Genomic DNA, 18,210 nt, shown 5'->3' with positions numbered 1-18,210 from the left:
GGCACTTTCTGCGCAGTTTTTGGTTATTTGTGCCGAATTTGTTATTTGTAAAAGCAACTTGTAAGCACTACATAACTCCTGATCACAAAAGAAAACTTGAGCAATTGATGCAGTGTATTTGTGAGGGAACTGCGTGCGTCAGATTGTAGCTTCGGCAACTGTGCCTCGCTATAATGTGGCAGGCTCAGTGACTGCTGGGTTTCGCCGTTTTAGACATCGGCTTCAGGACTACAATGGTGCCGAACATAGCGGTAGTGCGACAAACTTTCCCATGTTTGTTTCATTCCATTTTCCACGGCCGATGAGTGAGCTGTGGAGAATTCGCCTTCGGACGGGAAGTAGGCCGCCTCAGGTGTACATCTGGGGCATCAATTTCTTTAGGCCTGGCACTGAATGTCATCCCAGCGTGTGCCAAAGAAGCTGTGCTCAGGGTTAGACGTTCCTCCATTTTTATTTGAAGGAAAGATGACCGCTAGAAACAACGATAAGTGCTTCTCTTGGCGCCGGTAACACTGTCCTCGTTCGTTGCGCCAGCTTTCCTTACGAAGTTGTTCGCGTTCGTGTGCCGCTGATGTCTGCCTGCTGTACTTGCGATAAGTGGTTGCGCCAGAAAGGTAATCTTACATTATTTTGTTATCAGTGCTTGTCACTCCGCCGTAGCATTTTGTGACGCTTTTTGCGTCCCATCTAATCGTGACGAGAAGCCCTCAGTGTTGGTGTTTTTGTGAACGTTGTTAAGAGTGGACAACGTGGTACTGGGAGCCGGGTGTGACTCATCGCAAAGCAAGGGATATGACGAGGCCTGGCGCCGGCGGCAGAAGCATTGACGACGACGGACGGGGTTGTTGCACTCGAAATCACCGAACCTCCGAACCGATCGAAGGGCGCTGTGTCCCACGGACCTGGGAGAAATTACTGTCAGACGAGTGTCGTCGTTAGGCAAAGATGCGGCGAGAGCTTGCGACAGCAGAAGCACGGCGGAAGCAGCGGTATACGCTGGCCGAGTCGGCCTTCGGGTCACCGGACTGGATGATGCTACGCAGGGTCACGCTGAGCGAGGCTGCTAATTGAAAGACGCTGTGTCGAATGGGTCTCGTGCTTCGGCCATCCGGCGGGGGAGTTCAAGGAGGTTCAACCACCTGCGAGGAGACTGCAGGATTCTGCTTTCCCACGGAGGCAACGCACAGAAAACTTGCGGCAGTGGTCAAGGTGACGCATCTGTGTTTGATGACTGTCTTCCCCTTCTCATCCCCCGAGCTGTGAGAGAGCGAGAGAGCATCAGTACCGCCCTGCCGTGGGTGGTACCGCCATCGTCATCAACTGCCCATTCTATTGGACAACGTTCATCAGACTAAATTCCCCAGTCAGGGATATGGGGAATACGAACCGTATTTAACGGGATGTGGTTGTGTGATCGGAGCATAGCAATCGCATTCGATTCCATTCTCTTCTGTAAATATGTAGAATAAACCCTTCTGTACAGTTTCCTCGATAGCGCAGTCCGTCAACGTCATTCGGAGCCGGTACCTGTGGGGCTAAACGAGTTAGTCATCTCCAGGACCCCTCCGTCTTCCACTCTGGTTCCAGCGGTGGGATAGAAGCCCCATCTTTAACACTGGTTCCAGCGGTGGGATTGTGGCCCGTTCTTAACAACGTACAGGCGTGTTGCAGTGATCGCACTAGACGCAAATACATTTTACAAGAGAGGAGCGATGCGGTTGATGCTCAGCTTAGGAGAGGCAGGGACATGGCTGCATGGTATTAGTGGAGATGTTTTTCGTTGTACTTCAAATGTCGCCTGCATGTCTGACTTTTGTCTTCAACAAACTTTTCCTACGAGTAAACAGCCAAACAGCGATAAGATGTGGGTGAAAAGCTGTTTACCAACTTGTGCTTGAAATTAGACTAAATTTGATGCACGTATGTAACAAATTCAGTACAGCTTCTTTGGCACACGCTCGGATGACATTCAGTGCCACGCCAAAAGAAATTGATGCCCCAAATGTACGCCTGAGGCGGCCTACTTCCCGTCCGAGGGCGAATTCTCCACAGCTCACTCACCGGCCGTGGAAAATGGGATGAAACAAACATGGGAAAGTTTGTCGCACTACCGCTATGTTCGGCACCATTGTAGTCCTGAAGCCGATGTCTAAAACGGCGAAACCCAGCTGTCACTGAGCCTGCCACATTCTAGCGAGGCACAGTTGCCGAAGCTACAATCTGACGCATGCAGTTCCCCCACAAATACACTGCATCAATTGCTCAAGTTTTCTTTGCTGATTAGGAGTCATGTAGTGATTACAAGTTGCTTTTACACATAACAAATTCGGCACAAAGGAACAAAAACTGCGGAGAAAGTGCCATAAGAGTTTTAAAAAAATCCACAGGAGATAGAAAAACTTTGTACTTGCCGTTTAAATCAGTTTAGTCAGTGAAGTAAGCTATATTTGAGTGGCTGGTTTAGTATAATTCAATATGATAATCCAATGCAACGCACGCATGCAAGCGATACGTTTGGAGTTTTCGCTGGAAAAATGGGATAACATTAGACACTTATTGTACAGAGCATAGCAGGCAACCTCTATGCTACCGCACTTTGTTCATTAAGAATGAGGTAAAGAAGGTCTCCAAGTGTTTTGGCCCTTTGGATCATTTTAAATATCGAAGTATATACCAGTGCACGCTCCCAAAGCAGGGTTGCATAAATCGTGCTGGAATTTTAGTGAATAACTGAATACAGATTTTGTTTAAAATTACAAATGTATCAATTACAAACCTATATTAGAAACATTCCTTTCGATATGCATCGTCGACGAGTGTCCACAATCGAAACGAGGCTAAACGTCACTTTGTCTGATACAGATTCGTCTTCAAAGCATCCTCCTTTTTGGTCTTGGAATGTTCCTTTTAAATGCTTTGCCTCCTCGTCGCCACATGCCTTCTCCCCAGGCGCATGCAGCATATAGGAGTCTTCTTTGCAAGCACTCATGTAAAAGTCCACTAGAAAGGTTCATCTATAAGGCACTACACTCAAGATTCTTTGTGATCCATGGGTATGACATCACTTCCTCTAGGCTTGCCCTTTCCTTAGGCTCGTTCCGCTGCAGCCTAGAAATGAGATCCTTGGCTTCATTGGAGATATGAGCAGGGAACTGGAGGTCCAGACTTCGGATTCTGTCATAGGTAGTTTTTGCGGAGCACGACTCAAAAGGAGGCTTTCCGACTAGGAACCCATAGATCACAACACCTAGAGCCCAGAGATCCACTTTCTCGTCGTAGTCGCTGTTCTCAACCATTTCTGGTGGCAAGGAATCCATGGTACCGCACAGGGTTTCACGCCTTGAAGACGGAGCATGGACGGACCAGCCAAAGTCCGCTGTCTTGAGCACACCGTTGTAACCTACCAGGATATTCTCTGGTTTTATGTCACGGTGAATGACTTTCTTGGTGTGGAAGGACTGGAGCGCCTTCCAAACTTGGTGGATATCAGTCGCGAATTTTTTGCTTTGAAACATTTTTCCTTTGGTGAGCTCTTTGTATCGATCTCCTTTGGGTGCGCAATCTAGAATAGGGTAAACCCTAGTCTCATCGTGGAAGTAACAATATAGCCTCAGGATATGAGGATGACTGATATGTCACCGAATTTCGATCTTTCTTCGAAGCTGGTGCTCACCATTCTTGCTCTTCAGCTGGGACTTGAACGTAATCTTCAATGCAATGACGTATTTACTTTTCTCCTCTTGCGCCAGGTATACGTTTCCAAACTTTCCTTTGCCTAAGGGTATCCCAAACTCGAAGTTGTGGAGGGCGGTGTACGTGTAAGCCAGGCAGCCGTCGCTCATCCGGTGGTCTGGGAGCACCCCGGGCCGCAGCATGAGGAACAGCACCAGCAGGTGGCCGAACACCAGGCCCGCCACGTCGTGCCACACTGCCCCAAGCCGTGAGATGGGCATCTGTATGCCCCGGGCTCCCGCCGCAGCCGGTGCAAGATGCGGCGCTCCTCGAGGTGAGTCAGGATGCGCTTGCCGGTCGTCTCCTCGTCCTGACCAGAGCAGTGAAGGAGCGGCCCAGAATGTTCTGTAGCAGCGCCACCTCTGGACGATGGGAGCGCGCGATGAAGAGGAAGCGTCCCGAGCCGCGTGGAAGAAAGGCTCGGTCTTCGGGTTGTTGTTGTTGTTGTTGCCCCTGAAGCGGTGGCACATACCCATGGTGGGGGATTGGCCGAGGTTTAATGCAGGCCCAAACAGGATAAAATATCATTCAGGTTTGTCTCAAGCGGCTCATAAATAAAACTGGAAGAATCTCGGGAAGTGAACAACGAATTTTGAGGGATTTTGAGGGGATTGGAATGAAAATTGAGGAATCAAAAATGTGAGGGTAAATAAATTTGAGAGAAAAGTAAAACTAAAGGGTCGTTTCGAGATCAGAATGAAATAACAACTTCATTTCTTCCAACCGGCGCACGCCTTGATATAGTCCGCCTCTATCTACTCGCACCACTTGCGCCGTGCGAGGCCACTGTTACTTACTTACCTGCGTAGGTACATCCGCAGGCCAGAAGCTACACCACTCCACGGTATTGCTGCCTCCGCCGCCGCATCTGCCTTCCTTTCTACTTTCGTGGCCCTTAATGGATGTCCGTGTACAATCATCAGGGAGCTCGACATGCTGCTCAAGTGATCTGCCTTTGATGAGATTCTTCCCCTTCTCGGCACGACTCGCCTGCGCACCACCGTGTACCATACCAAGTTGCAATACTCAAATAAACATGAAAACGAAAGGATATTCAGACACAACGGAATGCAATAAACGAAACGCGAAGTGATTGTTTCATGCCTTCCGGCGTTGCCTCGACTTATGTAATCAAATTAAATCAACTGAATTGGCTATACCTATTCGCAGGGGCTGAATAACACTCTGCAGGGCTTCTCATCATCGCAACATAGTAGGTGACGGCATAGCTCTTCGCGATGCAGCATCAGCTGCTCTTTCAGACACGGTAGATATTGAACATGTTTCATTTGAGAACCTGGACGGACAGACACTGGAAACTTTGGACGCACATGCACAAGCGGAAGCCCTGTTAGCCTGACTCAGAATGGACAGGAAACTCTGAAGACTGAGAATAGGCCATACGTATTGCACTTACAGTCGCGGGTAAAAAAGATTAGCACACGTGACGGAACACTAGAGCGCCGGAATGATAACGGGTGGCGCTGCGGGTGGCGAAGAGGCTGATAACGAAAGTGCCTGGTCGTTCCCATTCTACAGTATTAGGGGGGTTCAGCGGACTGCCACGGACAGCAAAATTACTGGCTAAAAGCAGCGCTATCATCTGTTCTTCCCGCGAGTTCCTTTTGCCAACCATCGCGGACATAAAAAAACAGTAATAAAAAGAAGCCATCTTTGCTCATGATAACCGAGCCAAAATAAATGCCGCAAGCACAGTCACGTAGGGTCGGCACTTCAATGCTCGGGCGGCGCACGTTTGATAAAGCTTACTTCCTGCCGTCCCCTCCTAGGCTGCAAACATGGAAACGGCCCGTCAGGCAGGTCTGCGTACCGCAGCGCCGCGTGGTGAGATATACGAATTCTGATCGCCAATGATCTGTGCTAATATTTTTCGCTGGAGACTGTACATGAACCTCCTTCTACTCGTGCTAGAACCGCAGGTGTCGGACCTTCCCTTTCAGGTCCTACACACCCGTCTCGAGTTCCCTGTGCTATGCAACCTTACATTATTCCCAAGTGCATTCCCAAGTGAGAAGTACATTCCCAGACCCAACGCAATCGGCCCAATATTGCAAATGGATGGTTTCACTCTGTTCTTTTGTAGGACCGGCCTTTGCCAACATATTTCCAGCATTGGGCCGATTGCCTTAGCCGCTGGGGTTTCCTCTTCAGGCCGCCGCAGTTGCTCAGTGGTAATGGCGCTCAGCTGCTAACCCGAAACCCGCGGATTCGATCCCTGCCCCGGCGTTTGAATTTCGGTGCTGGCGAAATTCCAGAGAACCGTGCACTGTGCTGCGATGTCAGTAGATGTTTAACATTCCCAGGTGATCGAAATTTCCGGAGCCCTTGACTACGGTGTCCCTCATAGCCTGAGTCCCTTTGGGACGTTAAACCCCTGCAATCAATAAACATTTCCCAGGTGGGGGCATATGGAAGTGTTGAGCGCACACTTGTGCAGGTGATCATTCGGTTTAGACCGTGTGTAATTCATTTTACGTGATGTAATTTTTTTATTTAGTACAGGTTACCATCTTTAAGCACTTATCCATCCACACGCAGCGCTTCATCAATGTCATCATTCTCTCTCTCAGAAAGGTGCTTGTCTGACTCTGACATGTGCCCGGAGTCTCAGAAACTTTGCGTAAGTAAGAGGTGCCCACTGAAGCTCTTGGGCAAACAACAGAATACCATCGCTAAGTTTTAAAAATCTTTTAACGTTCGACACTCTTAATGCGACATGCTGACCCGAAAGACGCGGGTTCGATCCCGCCTGCGGGGGCTTAATTTCTATGGAGGCAAAAGTCTAGGGGCCCATGTGCTGTGCGATATTAATGCACGTCAAAAGAACCCCACGTGGCCGAAATTTCTGGAGCCCTTCACTACGGCGTTCCTCATAGCCTGAGTTGCTTCGGGACGTTAAAGCCCAATAAAACAAAACAATAAAACAAAAATTAATACGACAGCATTCAGGTTCTCATCTCGAAAAGAATTTACGGCTTCTCTCTCACGAAATTCTCCGACTGGTCGAGAGATGTCCTGTGACCTTGTGACGTCATCCACACCTGGCGACTACGGCACGTGGCACGCTACCTGCTGGGTTGTGGGTTACCTGCCGCCCGTGGTACGTGGCTGTCAAGTCAATTGAAATAAATTCCAAGCAATTGTCTAATGCTCGTGTGGCCTGTGCATGGGCCGAGCGGGAGCTGAGGAAGAGAAACCTGGGCCTCTCAAGCCCGGCGGGTGGCTGTGCTTGAAGCACTCACCTGCCGGGCAGTGGCTCATCGCATAACCGCTGCACCACCGCGCAAGCAGTGGTGTGAGGACTCCCTGCGTCCTATGAATGCGATCGAGAGGGTCGTGATGTCATTAACGGATAGACTATTAATCACAGGGCACAGCCAAACAGCCAAACTTGAAAGTTGTATTCAAGTCGGCTAAACCTAAAAAATAGATTAAAGGTCAACTCCGTTTTTTTTAATAAATTGAGTTGATAATCACAGCCCATTCAATATAGTGCTCTCACTCCGGTGGAGAAAACCGTTTTTAAAAATACCAAGTAGGAGTGTTAAAAAGAGCAAGAACCAGGAAAACGAAATCGGAACTGGGTTTCTACAAAAAGATTACGTCACGACTGACTGTATCATGGACGTTAGGAATACTGCCATAGAACCTGTCGTGTCCGCGTTGATTCGCCAAACTGGCGACTGTAGGTGAGAGCTTAGATCACTAGTTTGACGAAATGACGAAAAACCAGCTCGAAATTCTGCCCAGCATTAGCATCCAGTGACGTCCCACACACAAGGTTGCCTGCAAAATCTCGCCGATTGAGGCCACGAAGCGGGAAATTTAAAAATTTGTCCTCCCCGCAGCGAAATTTGGCACAACTATCAGAAAACTGCGTACAGCGGACTGAAAAAGTTTCAGTAAGATCAGAGGAGGTAGAAAAAACGCTGCTGTAGCCCTCTAAATCGGTTTCGTTGGGGAGTAAGGTGGATCAGAGGCTTGGAGTAGTATAATCCCATGTAGTAATCTTATTCGAAATACTCAAACATTCTAGGTGATGACTCATGCATACCATATAAGTTTGGAAGAAAAATCGGAAGAACGTTAGACACTTAATGTATAGAGCATAGCAGGGAACCTAAATTCCATCACAGTCAATTCACACATCTACTAAGCTACCAAGCTACACTTCAAGCGGTTCATTGAAAACTAATCTCTCATGACGAATGCCCACCCCTCATGTAAAACCCCTGCACGGGGCCATTTGAGGTGTTGAAAATAAATTATAATAAAAAGACTCAGCCGCATATCTCAAGTGCCTGTTTAGGACAGTTCAGAACACCCCGTTCACGCCTTCACCACTGGCACTCCGCAGATGTATCATGTTGTTCATTAATCTAAATAGCTACTCACCTCTAAAACAGAGGGACCACGATAACTATTTTTTTTTTCTTATTTAGAATGCAACTTTCGTGACTGCGGGTGCTACGGGAGCCACGGGCAATCGGAAAGCATATCTCCTGCGAATAGAGTAGAGATTTGCGACGGAACGCAGAGTAAAACTCACGACACTCCTAACTTCGACACAGAGGTCAAATTCCCCGCTGGAGTCTTCAGCATTAACGTTCACTCCCATTACGACCTTTCCGGCCGTGAAGGCGTCTATCATTAAGTGCAGTTGTTTTTGTGCACGTAAACACGTCTTCGCTGCTACGGCATGATAGCATTCGTCTGTTAAGTGTTCAACATTGCTAATCGCAGCGCTGGAACAATGTAGGAAGAACACAGAATAAATTTTCGCGTGCTGAATGGGTTAAAGTTATTCGATAAATTCAGCGCTTCTGTGGCAGTGTGATGGACGGCTCCAAGATTGGATGTGTAGCCAGTCATAGGAGATTCTTAGTCGGTTTTGAAAAGAGTGCTCCCTCTTTGAATGTGGTCAGTCATTTTTGAACACAAATGCTCGTTTTTTATTCTCTAATTATAGAGCTAAGAGTAGAATAAAGTAACAGTTTGGTGGAACCTAGAAGTGAATCGTCAAGGAGGGAAGCGCAAACAATTTTTCTTGTTATTTTTATTTTACTAGTGTAATTTACAAAGCTCGTATGAAAGAGGTTATTCAGTAGTTATCAGCAAAAATATCTCTTGAGTGCAAACCCTACAAGTGTTTCGCAGTACAAAATGTTTGACTTTTGATCCCTTGATCTTAACGCGAAGATGCACGATGTATGAGCAGTGGTCAGGGCTCAGCACAAAGCGTTCGGTGGACACCTCAATCGCAGTGAAGGAAGGATTGAGAGAACAGATAAGCGCGCCGTAGTGCAGAGCTCAGGATCAATTCCGATTACCAACGGCGCTTAAACGCACTATAAGCGTCAAGTGAAACCCGAACAAGACAACCGAAATAAACTGGAAAGCTGCACTAGGCAGGCAAAATTATAGACCGGTTGGTTTTCCTATCCAAGGAGTGACGAGCGCTTTTGCAAGAGGTTATAACCGACGTCTCTCTTTTCTTCCCAGGCGCTTAACGTTTAGTGCGATAGGACATCTAGCCGCACTCCTCGGGTTTCAGCGGTGTCCGTCTGTGCGAAGCCTCTGATTAGGAATTGTAACTGGATGACTGGACCAGTAGTAACTTCAGCAACACAGGCCGAAGAAGCAGCCATTGCCTTCGCTTTCAAGAACGACAGCGCAGACACAATAATTAGCAACTCTAAGATTGCGACCCAAAATTACAAGAAAGGCCTGATTTGCTCTGCAGCCGCAGGACTGATCAAACACAGGCGAAGGATAAGCCTCGTAGAAAATAATTTGGTCCCTGCACACGAGGAAAATGCGGGACACTGGAAGGTGAACCGATATGCCCGAGCTCTAGCAAACCGAGGGGGACGCGGGTGTGTGTCGGAGTCCCACATCAACGAGTATTTCACTTACCCAGAAATGAAGAATCAACTCCGTGAGACACGGAAACTTTACCCTGCAGCTCTCCCGGACCTTACCAGAAAGCAGGGCAGAAACCTACGTAGAGCTCAAGCTAAGACAGTCACGACCCCCATGTTCTCTCCAAAATTACCTTACAACCCATCGATCCCAACTGCTTACATTGCGACAGACGAACGCATCCTATGGGACTGTGAGTAAAATCCACCACCAAAAGACCTTCTGCCGGCTCCCTTTCGAGAAGGCTGGCTTAGGCTCCTGAAGGAGCGGGACAGGAACCCGCAAGCCAATCTTGCGGACTGGGTGCGAAAGGTCGCCCTCCGTTAGGGGGACATTAATCCCACCCCATTGATCTTTGAGATCAGTAAAGCTTCTCCTTTCCATTCAGTGGACACCAGAATCGCTCTCCGATTAGGCGGTGCCGTCCACCTACAAACTGAGGCAGTTATGCGTCTTTTCTTTCGCAGCGTAGAAGTTGGGACTCAGCACCAAGCGTTTGGCGGACACTCAACCGCTCTGTTAGGACTGCAATCAAGCAGAGAATGAAGAGAAGAGAGAAACGCGTCGAAGTGCAGGGCTCAAGATACATTTCGGCTACTTGGGGTTCTTTAACGTCCTGTCACCGACGAATGAAACGTGAACAAGAGAATAGAAACATCGGCTGCAGAACTGAATGATTTCACAGTATAGTCGGATGCAGATGAAGAACCAAGCGGCGGACTCAACCTTCGACCGTCCATTTTTGTTGCGAAAGCAACGCTACGCGAGTCGCCGAGGCATTTCGCGGAGCTGAGGCAAGGCCATACTGCGCATGCGCGAGAAGCAGTGACGCCGCACGGCGCACAGCTGGCGCGCCGCCGCCGTGGCTGCACGGGTGACTCAGAGGTGCCGCGGCCGCGCTCGCCAGTTGCGCATGCGCAGTAGCGGCGCATAGCTTGCATGCCGGTCGTAGTAGTAGAAAACTTTATTGACAAGGTAAATAAAAGACTCGAGGAGAAATATACTCCACTGGCCTTGGCCGCCGCTCTGGCCTGCGCAACGAGTGAGCAGGCTAAAGCGGCTGCCAAGGCCAGTGAAGTTGCGTGCCGGAGTTGCGTGCGCAGTGGAGTTGCGCCGCTGCCGCGCGCTCTCCATCGCCTCTCTCTCTATTTCCTCGTTGCTTTCGCAATCCTCCAGGTTTAACCAGAGCTAAACCTCTGCCATTTTTTTTCTTCAGTTCGCACTTCGCGGTCTAAGAACCGTAAGCGATCGCACAAGGGAAGCGGAAACTTTTGATGAATTCCGTTTAAACTGTACCGCTCGCTGGAGAACGCTTGGATCATTTCAAAGGAGTCGCGTAAGAGAGGCACTGACAAAATGCGTCCGGCTACGATTTCTGGTCAACGCCGAGAGCAAGGAGCAAGTTTGACGGAGGGTGGTCAATCCCATCCCATTCCGTGGAGTCAACCATGGACACAGTTGGCGAACGTTGTTTCCAAAGGTTATTTAATAGTCCAGATTTTATTCAAGAAGAGGATTTTATGAGCTAAAAATGAAATGGTAAAGCTTCTTTAATTGAGCTCGGTGGGCGAGCACAAAATACCGTGATTTGCAGACCATAGTCCGCCGCGGTGACGCAAAAATTAACCTTTTAAACATGTATAGTCCGCGGTCTGGAGTCAAGAAATTAAGGTACCTTCTTCAACGTTTACGTGGGTATCGTCGGCAGGGGCCTTTGCCAAAAGAAATAGTGGTTATATAAAAAAAAAATCACAAGGGTAGCGGATCGGGCAAGTTGGTGCAGTTTTGTCAATTTTCGAAGCGCTAAAACAACATCGTCCCTGCGCTCTCTCTGCGTCCATGTTGTTTTAGCGCTTCGAAAAATGTCAAAATATAAAAAAATAAAACGCTGATCTCTGAGGCTGGCGCATACTCTCCGTACTCTTGCAAACTGCGACCACAGAGTTTTCTTTTTGACATCACGCGTTTGAATATAGGGGCCAAAAAAAAATGCTGTTTCTTAATAAATGATACTGTTTCACCAATAAAGATGTATTTTGCTCTTGCCTCCACCGGCTCCTAAGGTTACGTGTTTAAAGAAGTTGTTTAAAGTCAAGTGCAGGCTTTATTTACTCATAATTCACTTCATAAGGGAAGGAAATGAAACAAGCACAGCAATGATTACCATGAACTGTTATGTCGTTTGGGCCGTTTCCCTTTAGGCACACATTTGCACTGCAAATCACCTTGAAAAAGTGAGAATGAACAACTAATGAACCATCACCAGGGGGCAGCTGCGTGAGGGCCCTCTCATGCTACACCTGTCAAGACAGGTGCCAATACTATCAGAACCGAGAGCCTAAAAGTGCTAGTGAGCAGATATGCTTAGGGAAACAAGGAACTGGTCACATCGCAAATATGGAAGCCAAAAGTCATACAAACCAAGGAAAGCATAGAGGAATTTGTTTTTTTTTTGCTTTTGGTGTAGAACTGGTGGTTGCGATTAATACGGGACTTACGGAGGCCTTGTGTTTGGAAGCCACAGCCAGCCTGTGGTTGGATTTACTTGTACTTTCTGTAAAATTATTTAAATGTTTGGAGAGCTATTTTGTCACTGTGACCAACCCGAGAAAAAAAAGGAAAAAATGCGGCATGACCCGATATTGGATACGACAATTAAAAAGCTGCTGGATTTTCCTTGGATGGTTATTTTGATGCTTTTACTCTTATCAATGCTTACTCTGAGCCGAGGCTTGACACACACGAGAGAATTCTTCTACAGAGTGAAAATGGACGGAGGCGGTTATATGAGTGGCGGGTGGAGCTTTTGCAGGGTGCAGAGGGGTAGGTAGGTGGATCGAGGATGGCGATGAGTGGGTGGGCAGATCAAATACAACATCTAAACACAATCGACCTGATCTCTTACCTACTAAGAATTAAATCGCTGGTAACTTTACTTCTACTGTGTGGACTTCATGATGCATAATTACCACGCTTTCTTGCAATGCACATTACAAATAAATTAATATTGCATCATTATATTTCTTGGGTAATTGTGGTGTTCTGGTTGCAACAAGCACACAATATCACAATTCCAGCCTTCTTGCGATACATCAACACAGGTGCAGCAAAAATTGGAGCAGCATCAAGTGTATTCATGCTATTTACTATAAGAAGCAATGGACAAAGAGTTGCTGATAAGCTCCTCCCGTGAAATTAGCCGGCAGCCAAAAGCCAAATCAAAAGGTGAAGTTCATGCATTCGCCACTCACCAATAAAAATGGATTTACAGCTCAAAGGGCATCAGGCCTGATGATGTTTGGCGTAAAATGATGTTATTTAGCCAATGTTGCTTTGTAAGCAGCAGCATTGCGTTTCTCGCCAGTCACTATCATTAGATGGCACAGTCATAAGACACGACTGTGAACACAGGAACATGAGTCGCCCTACAAACAGCGCTACCTAGAGTGCGATGCGAGTGACGTCAAGTGCGGGGTTCCCGCGGCTACGATTGTTAGACGAGCGAATGCATTCCATGCCTCCGAATGCAACCTACGAACAGATTGCCAAATTGTCGCAGCTAGTCAATACTGTTAAATGTGATCACATGTTTTTTACGGGGGGGGGGGGGGGGGGACTTCAACCTGCCTGACATTGACTGGTTACACAATAAGCCCAGAACTGCTGCTTCTGGTAGTTTATATTTATTGTATCAAATGTGGACGTCTTGCCTGGCATTAGTGACCACAATGTATTTGTTTCTGACATTAATATTGAAAATTTGCCAATTATTAAGAAACCCACTAGAAAACTGTACGATTGCAGTAAAGGCAACTTTGATGCGATTAATTCAGCCCTTGAGTGTTTTTATCCAACGTTTGGTACGCTAGCAGACGACCTGAGCACTGAACAGCTATGGAACATCCTTAAAGAGAAGCTGTTTACACTCAGCGAAGCTTTCATCCCGACACGGGTCTTGTCAAACAAGCGATCCAGAGATAAACCGTGGTTTAATAAACAACTGCGTATTTTTCTTCGTAGAGTGCGGCGTGCTTATCGCAAGACAAAACGCACCGGCTGCGCTAGAGCAAACCTTGAGCTTAATAAACTTGCACGCGAATTCCGAAACATGGCCATTTCGGCAAAGGAATCCTTTTTTCAGGACCTTGGACTGAAGCTAATTGAAGATCAAAAAGAATTCTGGAGATTTGATAGACGCAATGGTAAAGACAGTGTCTCTATCCCTCCGCTAATAGATCATGGAGTAATAGTTAATGATGATGCACAAAAGGCTGAGCTGTTCAGTAGTTACTTTTCTTTAGTCTTCAATCTGAGCTTCTCGCGCACGGTTGATGTGGTTTCCCAGATTGAAGTAGATTTAATGCCAGAAGTCAATTTTAGCGTGATGGGTATTAGAAAACTTTTCAATGGCATTAAAGCAAACAAAGCATGTGGTCCAGACGACATTCCTGTCGCGTTAATCTCTAAATGTTCAGTGATATTGTCCAAATATTTTCTGCTTTTATTCCAAAATAGTTGGGTTGAAACTGCATTACCTAATGATTAGAAGATGGCGCGTGTTTTTCCCGTACATAAGAAGGGACCAAAAAATCACGTGGAGAACTACAGACCGGTGTCACTAACAAGTGTAGTGTGCAAAACAATGGAACATATTCTTTATAGTTGCATTATGTCTCGTCTCACCAAGTACACTCTTATTCATCCTAGTCAACATGGATTCCGTCAAGGGTTTTCTTGTTCAACGCAACTGGTTGAATTTACCCATGTCTTTGCGGTAGCTATCGACAATAGACAACTGATTGATTGTATTTTTCTCGACTTCAGGAAAGCGTTTGACGTTGTTGCTCATGACCTTCTCGTCTCCAAATTGCGAACGTATAAACTTAACGAAAGTATCATTATGTGGATAGCCGAATACCTTTCCCAAAGAGGGCAGACCGTGGTGGTTAATGGATGTTCATCTGCTTATGTTGATGTGACTTCAGGAGTGCCCCAGGGTTCAGTTTTGGGTCCTCTTTTGTTTTTGCTTTTTACAAATGATATTGCTGAAAGTATTCAGTCATCTTTCAGAATGTTTGCTGACGACTGTGTGGTCTACAGGGTGATTGATAATGCACGTGATCATGAGTGCTTGCAAAATGATCTGGATACAGTACTGGAATGGTGCAATAAATGGAAGATGTCTCTTAACGTGGAAAAGTGTGTGCACGTCACTTTTACAAGAAAGAGGTCATATCAAATAAACACTTATACATTAGGTAGCGCAGATTTAAAAAGCGTTTCAGAACATAAATACCTGGGAGTTCTTTTTACGTCAGATCTTAGATGGGCAAAACACATTAACTTCGTGAAGACTAAAGCTTCTAGGGTGTTGGGATTCTTAAGACGCAATTTTAGTCAGCTGCCAAGTAGACTCAAAGAAAAGTTATATTTTACTAATATCCGCTCGTTATTAGAATACGCTTGCGTGTGCTGGGATCCGTATACTGCCGAACTTGTTGATGCAATTGAGACGATACAAAACAGGGCAGTGAGGTTTGTTCACGGTAATTGGAGTAGAAATCTTAGTGTGCGAGAAATTAAAACCAAACTGAAATGACAGGAGCTGAAGGAGCGCAGGAAAGATTTGAGGTTAAAATTTTTTCATAATATATACCACTGTAAAACCGGTATAAGTAGAGATCTATTCACAAAACCTCCATCTTATATATCAAAAAGGCGTGACCACTCTCTGAAAGTTCGTGAACTTTCTTTTAAAAGTGACGTCTTGCGTTATTCTTTTTTTGCACGTACGATTAGAAACTGGAATGCTTTGCCATCGAATGTTGTTACCACGTTTTGCGCATGTGATTTCGAAGTGCTTTTGTTGCGATGATGCCCCCCTGCTGTAATGCCTAAAACAGGCGATGCAGGTAATAAATAAATAAATAATAAATAAATAAATGAAATGCCGGCGATCACATGTCGCCTGTTCCACCTGCTGTTCCCGACACACTACGACCACTGATAAGAGCGGCGGGGGCATGAAGGGCTGCCTGAACACGTTGGCATGCATCGCGAGGGCATATCCTGTTTAGAGTAGAATGCCTGAATCTCGTACGGCCATTTTCGTGGATGACCGGAGCGAGAAATAAAAATTCAGGGCGCGATGGATTTCCCGCTTGCTTATGTACCTACAGTACAAAACAAAAGACACAATGCTCATTTTTGTTGGCACATGGCTACCAGCACAGCTAGAAGCGCGCTTCTTTATTTGTCTCGTACGTCACGTGAATAAAGAGCGACCATGCCGTGTTACGAAACGAAACGAAGCAACGAACGACGACACGGCGGGAGCGCGCGCTCAAAGAACAGCCGCAGAAGCGCGAGTGGGAAATGCAACCAGAGCGCCGCGTCAGTCGGCATTAAAGTACACACTGACCACACGATACTTCAAAAAAGTATGTGCAGTACTGACATCGAAGAGCCTGAAAATGCAAGACACATTGGCAAGCCACCGCCAGTTTCCATCAATATTGCTTTAGCAGAGTTCGGTGCGCCATTGTGGCCCATCGCGTGCAGGCGGCACGCGCCGGCGTACACCTGCGGCTCAGATAGGCTGCAAGACGCGGACTCCTGGTGTTGCTCACGCCCTGATTGCGCTGAACGCATTCCACTGGTGTAGCGAAGGCGGTGAATGCAGCCATGGGGTGGCGGTGGAAGCGTTCCACTCGGCTATTCGTCTCGGGGTGGTACACGGTGATGCGCAGGCGAATCGCGTCGAGAATGTAAAGGAGCTCAGCAAAGAGAGACGACTCGAACTTTCCGCTGAGGCTCAGAAAGACTGTAGACGAAAATTTAAAACGGGCCACCAAGGTAGAAAGGAAAGCAGACGCGACAGCAGAGTTAGCAGTACCGGGGACTGTGGTTGCTTCTGGCCAATGGGTGTGCAAGGTGAAGCAAGGTGAAAGTGGTTCGCCTTATTCGATGCTGATCGTGTCACAGCGGAAATCTGGTGTAAACAGAAGAAATAGTTTTTTTATTCCGTTCTCGAGCCGATCCGGAGCCCGAGCCTTTCTGTCACGGGGTTCGCGTTGCTTGTACTTCCTCGCACGCTCCGAACATCCAGAGATATCGCTGCTACTGGACTTTACGGGCCGCTGCTGGATTGCTTTGGTCAGGACGAGGTGACGACGAGTTACCGCATCCTGAGTCACTTGGAGGAGCAACGCCTCTGGCACCGGCTGGTGAGGGAAGCTCGAGCCAAGCAGATGACCAAGCCAGGCCTGCTGGCAGTGTGGCACGACGTAGCGCGCCTGCGGCTCGGCAGCGTCTCGGTACTGCTCTCGCTGCTGCCGTACGCGGTGCTGCCCGACCAACCGGTGAGCAAGGGCTCCCTGGCCTACCCGTACACCACCCTCCAGACCTGGTGCCAACACGCCCAGGAATGACCGAGGCAGGAGACTGCTGGTGAACATCGGGCTGGTAGAGGCGGGCCTGGGAGATGCGGCCAGCTCCGGCAGTCGCCTACGAGTGAGCTACCTGTCACCAAGCATTCACTGCGCCACCGATATCCGTCTTATACGTGGTGTAGAGGCTTGGCCGCCGCACGTCGTCACGTCACGTACGTCGTCACGTAGCAACAAGGAATTAGCATACATCACTACACATGTGACATAGGTTTTGATTTTCACGGCCCTTTTACACTATCATCTTACTTCTTTGTGTTATGTTTTAGTATATATACCCTTCCGTCCTTCAATAAACCCAGTTGATAGTTCAGCGCTTGTCTTGTCGTTGTCTCGCCTTTTTTGCGCTGTTCACCACTATGTCACGTACAACCTCCTACTACACATGTCCGCCTTCGCCATCCACGACTATCTACCGGTAAAGGAAAAGCTGAAGCGTTTCCTGTATGCATTTTTCCTGAGCACTGACGTGCATAGTCTTGTCCAGAATATCTGGCACCTCGTCCATGGCAATTATGAGGTAGGGATGGAGAGTATGCTGCAGGGACAACAACGCGCCGGTGCTGAACTGCGGCCGCTTCTGGGCGCCTTCTGGAGCCCCGCCGAGCGCCTAATGATTCAGTGCCAGCACCGGCAGGCCCAGCGCTGCCTCGGCCATCTGCAGGTGGCCTCCATGCCGGAGAAAATGACCGTGCAGCTGGACGTGCTGCTGGCCAACTCTCGAATCATCTACTCCTTGGAGCTGACCAGCGGGCACGGGCACCCTTCCAGCGTGGCGCCGCTACTGGGTTGCATTATGGCAATCGCCAGAAAATCGAAAGTGCGAGAAACCCGTGAACAGCTGGAGCAACTTCTGCAAGTACCGCTGTCTTCCACGGAGGAGGAGCAGTTTGTCAACTTCTTCTGCAAGCTGGCCGAGCCGACCCAGATTTGCTACGTGGTGCTGCCCTTCCTTCCTGGCGTACGACTCCATGCTGTACTGCCGCTGACCGCCTTCTTCAGGAGCTGTTTCGGGAGGGGAGGATGCAGCACTCATGCCTTCGCGAGATGCGGGAGAATTTTTCCGCCACGCAGAAACTCATACAGA

General features: G+C 47.8%; 1 pseudogene; it reads right to left on the bottom strand.

Annotated features, from left to right (window-relative positions):
• Positions 1-3,014: 3,014 nt before the first annotated feature.
• LOC149357203 (aurora kinase C pseudogene) lies at positions 3,015-4,208 on the bottom strand (annotated as a pseudogene).
• Between the last annotated feature and the right edge of the window lie 14,002 nt (positions 4,209-18,210).

Source organism: Amblyomma mixtum, chromosome 3, assembly GCF_055824585.1.
Source record: "Amblyomma mixtum isolate Tamu chromosome 3, ASM5582458v1, whole genome shotgun sequence".
NCBI classification, from domain to species: domain Eukaryota; kingdom Metazoa; phylum Arthropoda; class Arachnida; order Ixodida; family Ixodidae; genus Amblyomma; species Amblyomma mixtum.
The sequence above is the reverse complement of the archived record's forward strand: the minus strand, read 5'-3'. Positions and strand labels throughout refer to the sequence as shown.